The following is an 8,870-nucleotide window of genomic DNA, read 5'->3' on the forward strand; positions in this document are numbered from 1 at the left end:
TTTGCCTTAGAGGCCAAATACATATGGATTTGATGAACAACATGCACGGTTCGCGATGTTCGCAGCTAGCCCTTGCCACTCAACTAGAAGTTTACGTCAGTGCCACCAGGTGGTAGCACACTGCAGCAGACTTTTATCCCCCCCCCCGTACGCTCGGCGTAACTCCTGCTAGAAGATAGCACACTCGTCACAAGGGGTGGTCACGTCGTTGGAATCACATATTTACTTAAAACTTTGTACACGTTTAGTTGGCAATTAAAACAACAAAATGTGCAAGTAGTAAGGTGCAATACTCTAGCAATCCCGAGATAATCGCAAGAGAAGTTTTACGCATCTGTTATGTACCAGACATATCTGTGCGTAGGTGCTGGTTATGAAGCCTAGTTTACACGACGACACTGGGTTGCGCCACTCGTTACGTGGAATGAGTTGCACGCAAGTGGTTTCGTATATGACTGTAGACACGGCGACACCAGTATACACTTCAGTTTCCTCGTTTGGTGGGTCCCTGAGTCGTGTCTGAAATGAATGTTTTGGCAGCTGCACATCGCACGAGTTGTGATGGAGTTAAAGCTTGTTGCTTGGAATCGCTGCATAAGAAATAAATAAGAAACGTGTTTCGATTCGTGACTGGATGAAGATAAGACGTCAGCTCCGTTGCTGAAATAATTTATAACGGAAGATCCAAGAAGTTCTTTTAATTATCTTAGAATGTCACCAGAACTGTTCTCGTTTCTTTTAAATAGAGTTAATTAGGCGATGTAGAATAAAGGTGCTGCAATGCATGAAGCACTGTCGCCAGAACTGAAATTACATATCATAATGCTTGCATTACAATCTAGAACACTCAGCATGCTATAAGATACAGTTTTAGTGGGTGATGACGCTATTTCATTAACACCAATAATCATTAACATTAACAGTAATAATTATTAACATTAGCAAGAATAATTACTCGAAGCAGGCTGCATTAAGAAGAGAATGGTTTGGAAACTACACTCTTGAAGATAGATCTTTACAGTGGCAATATTTCAAAATTCTAACATATGTGAATAGGGAGCACTGCAGCGACGTTTTAAATAGATGAATGTTTAATAAAGACTGCAGCTTCTTGAATTTGTAAGCCTTCCCTCCTGTCAACAAATTCTTTAACAAAGAGTTGGCCAACTCGAACGATGGGATTTTAGTCTTGTAGACGAGAGCATTGCCACAGCTAGAATAACACTTGCTTGTATTTTTCTCAATTCAGTTGTATATGTGCTCCTAACTCAATAAATTTTGCCCTGCAGCTCAGATATTGTCAAACCGTCTATGTTATGATCGCACATGACGGTCTCAGCGGCAGCAATACGTTGCTTATTTTTGTAATCAGCATCACTGAAATCCCACAAACACCTATGCAAAGCATAGATATCCAAAAAGCGAACATTATTCTCCGTTCCCCACTTCATATTTCAGTTTGTCTACATTCTACGAACACATATAACCTCAAAACTCATGCAACTAGTGCCGACAAAGTTGGAACACGTCAAAAGCGTTTAGTTTCACTAACGAGTTCGAACGAGTTGCGCAAACGCGCGGCGCGCATGCGCAGTGACCGGTAGTGCAGTTGCCTGCAACCTAGTGTCGTCGTGTAAACTAGGCTTTAGAGTTCATTGTGGTCAAGCTGTTAGTTTTAGAGCTACGTAAGACGAACGCCTATGAGGCGACGGTTTGATTCCTGATGAAACTTAGTTTTTAATGTATATTTTTTTCATCACTGGCTATATTATTTAATTTATATGACATTTGAGACGTAGTATAACTTTTCAAAAATCCACATGTATTTGCATGAAATTTTAGTGAATTTCATGTTATTTGACTAACTGCTATTTTAGTTAAATTTAATTATTAGATCAAATATATTTATAACTATCGACAAGTAAATGAAGAAACGCATAGAATTTTCCTCAAAATACATGCCTCTTGTGATTTGCGAAATCCCTTATACATGCAGTCTGGTAAGTTACCCGGAGCTACTTTGCACTTCGACACTTCGAGCTGCAGACACAGAGGGAGGCCCCATCTGCTAGTTAACCTGCATAGCAGTGAGATTTTGCTAGTGTAGCAAGAACATGTAGGTGCAAATTTTTTGAATATCACAGTACACTTGTACTACAAAAGACGAAGATTTGAGTGGGAGTCCAATCTCTGCCTGATACACGTTCGTCTTACGAGGCTCGAACGCTAACCGCTTTTATTTTTATTTATTTATTTATTTTTTTTTTTTTAAGGAACCTTCCCGGCGCCCAAAGAGAGGGGCGAAAGACATGTGTTACAAAACGCCACTGTTTCCTGCGCATGTACCTCGACATCAATATGGGATAGGATCACCATGCACACGTAGAGAGGGGTGGGGGTAACATGGGCAGGGGTCGCAACCTGAGGCCTGCCCACCATGTCCCGTTCCCACCTTCCAGGACAGGAACCAAGGAAAGCATAGGGAACATATAGGTACAATGAACATCCTTACTTATTTATCTTTCTTTTCGTCCTTTTCTGTTATTTTAATTAATTTATTTATTTTTGTCATTAATAACACAGAGTATCACGAAACCGGCGTCACGCGAGGAGGAGGGCGCAGCAAGATGTATCCGATTATCAGTGAGTATATCGGTTCTAACTGTGGAAGATGCGGGGATCAACTCTTCATGATGACAGGAACACCCGAGCTCAGGGATGCACTCCGTCTTCAGGCCACGAGTGGCCTACCGGGAACATCCGACCGCCGTGTCATTCCCCGAGGAGGATGTGGATAGGAGGGGTGTGGGGTCAGCACACTGCTCTCCCATTTGTAAGATGGTATTCTTGACCGAAGTCGCTATTATTCGGTCGAGTACCTCCTCAACTGGCACCACGAAGCTGAGTGCGCCCCGGAAAATGGCAACAGCTCTTGGCGGCTGGATGGTCACCCATCCAAGCGCCGGCCACGCCCAACAGCTCTTAACTTCGGTGATCTCACGGGAACCGGTGTATCCACTGCGGCAAGGCCGTTGCCCAGCTCAGGGATGGGTTAAGGAAAACATTGCAGTGGAAATTGGGGAAAATTGTATTTTGGACTGCGGACAACTGCACAATGGCGTTCATTAAGGAACGTCCGGAAGTCAAGTATACTTTTCTCGCCATGAGCAAACAAGTAGCGCGCTGCATGTCCACAAATCCACCTCACAGAGTTCGTCTTCGTTTGCGGGAGGTATCCCGCGTCCGGAAAGAGGAGCAGTTGAGTAGGTATCTGATAAGGAGTCGCACCAAGAACCAGACGCTTCTCGCCGACCTGCACATCAGGCGGTGCTCGTCTGTATCCATTACATCACAGTCGACACACAACGGAGTGTCTGGGAGGTGAATCCTGTCAAGGGGTGACCGGCATACTTGCTTTCCATTGACTGTAAGGTACCTTGCAGACTGGACGTCAGTGTCAAGATAAGAAGCGCACACCGATCGCCAAACGGGACGCCAGTCGGCAGTTTTTTTACTCTTTATTGTGCTCTATGATATGCATTACGTGGCCCTACAGGTGTGTTAACTTGCCCCGTACCTGGGGCGTATTTACGCATTCGACGTGAGCCTATACAAAATTATTAGATGTGTACAAGGTCATTCAATTGCTCCTACCCCTGTTGTTTTATGCAATCAGCAGTGTTACAGCTGGCCTTAATAAACCATCGCGAGATTTTCACGTTCTCTCGCTCGCTATGCTCAAACTGTTAGTCCTACAGAAAAAAAATTAACGGGATACTTTTGTAGAAAATTTAATATAGTTGCCCACATCTCGTGGTCGTGCGGTAGCGTTCTCGCTTCCCACGCCCGGGTTCCCGGGTTCGATTCCCGGCGGGGTCAGGGATTTTCTCTGCCTCGTGATGGCTGGGTGTTGTGTGCTGTCCTTAGGTTAGTTAGGTTTAAGTAGTTCTAAGTTCTAGGGGACTGATGACCATAGATGTTAAGTCCCATAGTGCTCAGAGCCATTTGAACCATTTTTTAATATAGTTGAATTCTGTGCTGGGATATTTTTCGCTGGAGGCCACAAAATATCTACCGTAAATTATCTAGGTTTAACTATCCAGAGCGACTTAAAGCGGAATGACCACGTAAAGCAAATACACTCATGCTCATAAATTAACGATAATTGCAGAAACTGGCGCTAATGGCATAGGCACATAGGGAACACACACGACACAGATCTGTAAGTCCACGGTATTGGTGATAAGTTGAGAAAACCGTCCCGAAAGACATGTGCTACAAAACGCCACTGTTTCCTGCGCATGTACCTCGACATCAATATGGGATAGGATCACCATGCACACGTACACAGGCCGCACAACGAATTGGCATACTCTGGATCAGGTTGTCGAGCAGCTGCTGGGGTATAGCCTTTCATTCTTGCACCAGTCGGGGCTCCTGAAGTGTCGCGTGCACCAATCATAATCCCACCCCACACCATCAAACCACGATCTCCATACAGGTCCCATTCAAGGACATTAAGGGGTTGGTATTTGGTTCCTGGTTCACGCCAAATGAAAACCCGGCGAGAATCACTGTTCAGACTACACCTGGACTCGTCCGTGAGCATAACCTGGGACCACTGTTCGAATGACCATGTACTGTGTTCTTGACACCGGGTTTTACGGGCTCTCCCGTGACCAGGAGTCAGTGGAAGGCACCTTGCAGGCCTCCGGGCGAATAAAGCATGTCTGTTCAGTCGTCTGTAGACTGTGTGTCTGGAGACAACTGTTCCAGTGGCTGCGGTAAGGTCCCGAGAAAGGCTGTCTGCAGCTTTCCGTAGCCGCCTGCGGGCACTGATGGTGAGATATCTGTGTTCTTGTGGTATTGTACACTGTGGACGTCCCGTACTGTAGCGCCTGGACACGTTTCCTGTCTGCTGGAATCGTTGCCATAATCTTGAGATCACACTTTGTGGCACAGGGAGGGCCCGTGCTACGACCTGCTGTGTTCGACCAGCCTCCAGTCGCCCTAGTATTCTACCCTTCATAACGTTATCAATATGTGTTCTTTGAGCCATTTTCAACACACAGTCACCATTAGCACGTCTGAAAACGTCTGCACACCTACTCGCTGCACCGTACTCTGACATGCACCGACACACTTCTGCGTGCGTGGACTGCTGCCAGCGCCACCGTGCGACGACCGCAGGTCAAATGCACCGCATGGTCGTACCCGGAGGTGATTTAAACCCGCAAACCGCCCACCAGAGCGTTGTTTCACCATGTATCAGCATTATCCTTAATTTATGAGCATGAGTGTAGTAGGAGAAGCAGATGCCAGACTGATATTCATATGAAGAATCTCGAGGCAATGTAACTCATCCACGAAGGAAGTGGCTTACAAGACACTTGTACGACTGATTCTTGTGTATTGTTCATCAATGTGGCATCCTTGTTGCATACGACAGAGAGAGATAGAAGAGATAGAAAAGATATAGCGGAGAGAGGTGCGTTGCAACACGGGTTCGTTAATCGACACGAGAGCGTCACAGAGAAGCTCAACAAATTCCAGTGGCTACAAGAGGGCCGTTATGCATTAGGGAGAGGTTTGCTACTGAAATTTCGTGAGAATAGTTTCCGGGAAGAATCGGACAACACATTACTTCGACCCACACACATATCGCGAAATGACCACGACGAGAAAATTCGAGAAGGTAGCGTTAATCGGAAGCTTACCGACAATCATTCTTCCCAAGCGCTATTCGCGAGTGGAACAGGGTAGAGGGGGATTAGCTAGTGGTACCAGAAGTAGCCTCCGGCACACACCCTTAGGTGACTTGCGGATTCTGATGTAGATGTAGATATCTTGGCGGAGCACTGCGTCCCTGTCTCCATTTGTTTCCTAGATTAAAAATTTCCTTTGGTAGCGTAGCAAAAGGCCAGCTTGCGACACGTGCTCGAGTTTGCTGTTCCAAAACATCTTGTTATCTGCATTACTAAATGGCTAATCCGATTCATGATGTACGGTCCAAGCTGCAGATTCAATTTGTAAAAATTCGATTTTCACTAGTTCATATCATTACTAGCTGACAAACCCGGCATTGCCCGTGTCCTCATTTCGTCAACTTTCTATTATAGACGAATACTAAAAATTAACTGTATTTGTATTGTAATATCGAAAAAATTTCATTTTCATGTATTCGTGAAAACATCTTTGAAATTATTTAACAGTTTCTATACTCGGGGGGCAGCTGCTTCGTGTGTCTACAAGTCTCTATGGTAACGCCTTTTCGTAGTTCTGTGGAAGGCTATTGTTTTCGTCTTACAGCGGTTCACAGTTGGAAGCTGTCGAAAGCGCTCCCAGGTTGGGCATGGATGTGTGTGATGTCCTTAGGTTCGTTCGGTTTAAGTGGTTCTAAGTCTAGGGGACTGATGACCTCAGATGTAAAGTCCCATAGTGCTTAGACCATTTGAGCTCCCAGGTCTCAGGAATTTCCTTAAATTGACTCGACTGCAGGAGTGTCTCAGTAGTAAAGAATAAATGTACTAAAACTTCATGTACGATGCGGCATTTCTTCACGCACCTCAGTATTTATGAAGTAATATATCTTGAACTATGTGTCATAAATGGCTCTGAGCACTATGGGACTTAACATCTGAGGTCATCAGTCCCCTAGAACTTAGAACTACTTAAACATCACTAACCTAAGGACATCACACACATCAATGCCCGAGGCAGGATTCGAACCTGCGACCGTAGCGTTCGCGCGGTTCCAGACTGAAGCGCCTATAACCGCTCGGCCACATCGGCCGGCTGCACTGCAGGAAGAAGGGAAGAAACAAGTGAACAGTTCTACAGAGTGAAGTTAGATTTCGGTCTAGACATCAACATTAAAAGTAGCAAACTAATAGTTATTAATTGACAAGGTTTAGATCAAATTTGACTTAACAGGTTGTTAAAGGATCTGGAGTAGTGGAGTGAATGATGGTGAATACCTAGGATTTCTGATCAGTGACACAGGAAATGGTGATAAAGAAATAAAACGACGAATTGTCTTTGGTTGGGGCGATGTGGTTAATCTCACTAACATCTTCGCAGCCGGCCTAAGTGGCCTTGCGGTTCTAGGCGCTGCAGTCTGGAACCGCGAGACCGCTACGGTCGCAGGTTCGAATCCTGCCTCGGGCATGGATGTGTGTGATGTCCTTAGGTTGTTAGGTTTAACTAGTTCTAAGTTCTAGGGGACTAATGACCTCAGCAGTTGAGTCCCATAGTGCTCAGAGCCATTTGAACCATTTGATCTTCGCAAATTTCATAACTATTTAAACAAAACAAAAAGTATTCGTATCATAAAAGCAGTCTGTTTAAGAAAAATGCCAGAACGAACTCACAACAAAATTGTCATACTTCATTACTACTACGTGACTACTCTGCTATTCACATTGAAGTGCCTGGCAGAGAGTGCATCGAACCACTATCACACTAATTTTCGACCGTTCCACTTTGGCAGCACACGGGAAAATGGTTCATATGGCTCTGAGCACTATGGGATTTAAATCTGAGGTCATCAGTCCCCTAGACTTACAACTACTTAAACCTAACTAACCTGAGGACATCAGACACCTCCACGCCCGAGGCAGGATTCGAACCTGCGACATTAGCAGCAGCGTGGTTCCAAACTGAAGCGCCTAGAACCGCTCGGCCACCGTGGCCGGTTACACGGGAAAAACGAACACTTAAATCCATCCGTGAGAGCTCTGATTTCCCTTATTTTATTGCAATGATCATTTCTTTCCATGTAGGTGGTCGTCAATGAAATATTTTAGGATTCGGAGGAGAACGTTGGGGAATGAAAAATGATCTCGCCGCAAGGAAAAACGTTGTTTTAACGATTAAGGCTTAGACTCGCTCATCATATCCGTGATACTCTCTCCCCTGTTTCGCAGTAATACAAAACGAGCTGCCGCACTGTGGGTTCTTAGAGGAAACCTCTGCCGTTTTATTCAAACATGTGTCAATTTCGCACCCGTGTTGATAATGGCACAGGAGGGCTGGAAAAGCATGAACATCCTTTGCTGCTTTGGATCACTTTCAAATGTAGTCGAATGGTTTGTACAGTCTCTAGTAATTCCACCATGTAAAAAACGGGACTCCGTCCGAACAGGCCTTAGAAGACCCAAAGATACCAACCGACCGCCATGTCATCCACATCCGATAACAGCTATGGAGGGGATTGTGGTCAGCACACCACTCTCCCAGCCGTTGTTAGTTTTCGTAACTGGCGCCGCTAGTTCTCAATCAAGTAGCTTCTCAACTTACCTCACAACGACTGTATACTTATATGGATATGGTGTCTGTCCTTTCGGGCATGTGCGAAAGAACAGACACCATATCCATATAAGTATATAGTTCTCGCAATACCGGCCATGACCTTCTTCTGTGCGGATGGACACCTACTCCCCGAACTCTTACGGGACTCGGTAAGAATGTCTTCCACGAGTAATGAGTGTGTTGGGTAGAGACACTACGAATGTAGTGTGTGGACATACAAGGTGAGAATGTGGGTCTTGCGGGAGGCGTGCGCGAGACAGTCCCTGCAGTCGCTCTATCCTCTGTGCCCTCGGTGGCTCAGATGGACAGAGCGTCTGCCACGTAAGCAGGAGATCCTGGGTTCGAGTCCCGGTCGGGGCATACATTTTCACCTGTCCCCGTTGATATATATCAACGCCCGTTAGCAGCTGAAGGTATTAATACAATTCTAATTTCACAACGACTGAGTTCCATCCTGAATACCAGAGCAAAAATTGTCGTTCCGCTGCATTCCAAAGGGTACATCATGTTCAATTTCGTTACAGGCCCATGACGTCCTTAGAGAAGAGCTGAACCATCAG

At 45.4% G+C, this 8,870-nt stretch overlaps 1 non-coding gene across 1 annotated transcript; it reads left to right on the forward strand.

The window, feature by feature from the left end:
* Positions 1–8,595: 8,595 nt before the first annotated feature.
* On the forward strand, positions 8,596–8,670 carry Trnat-cgu. The gene has a single exon. It is a non-coding gene; the product is annotated as a tRNA-Thr (tRNA).
* Positions 8,671–8,870: the final 200 nt, after the last annotated feature.

Source organism: Schistocerca americana, chromosome 1 (genome assembly GCF_021461395.2).
Source record: "Schistocerca americana isolate TAMUIC-IGC-003095 chromosome 1, iqSchAmer2.1, whole genome shotgun sequence".
NCBI lineage: Eukaryota > Metazoa > Arthropoda > Insecta > Orthoptera > Acrididae > Schistocerca > Schistocerca americana.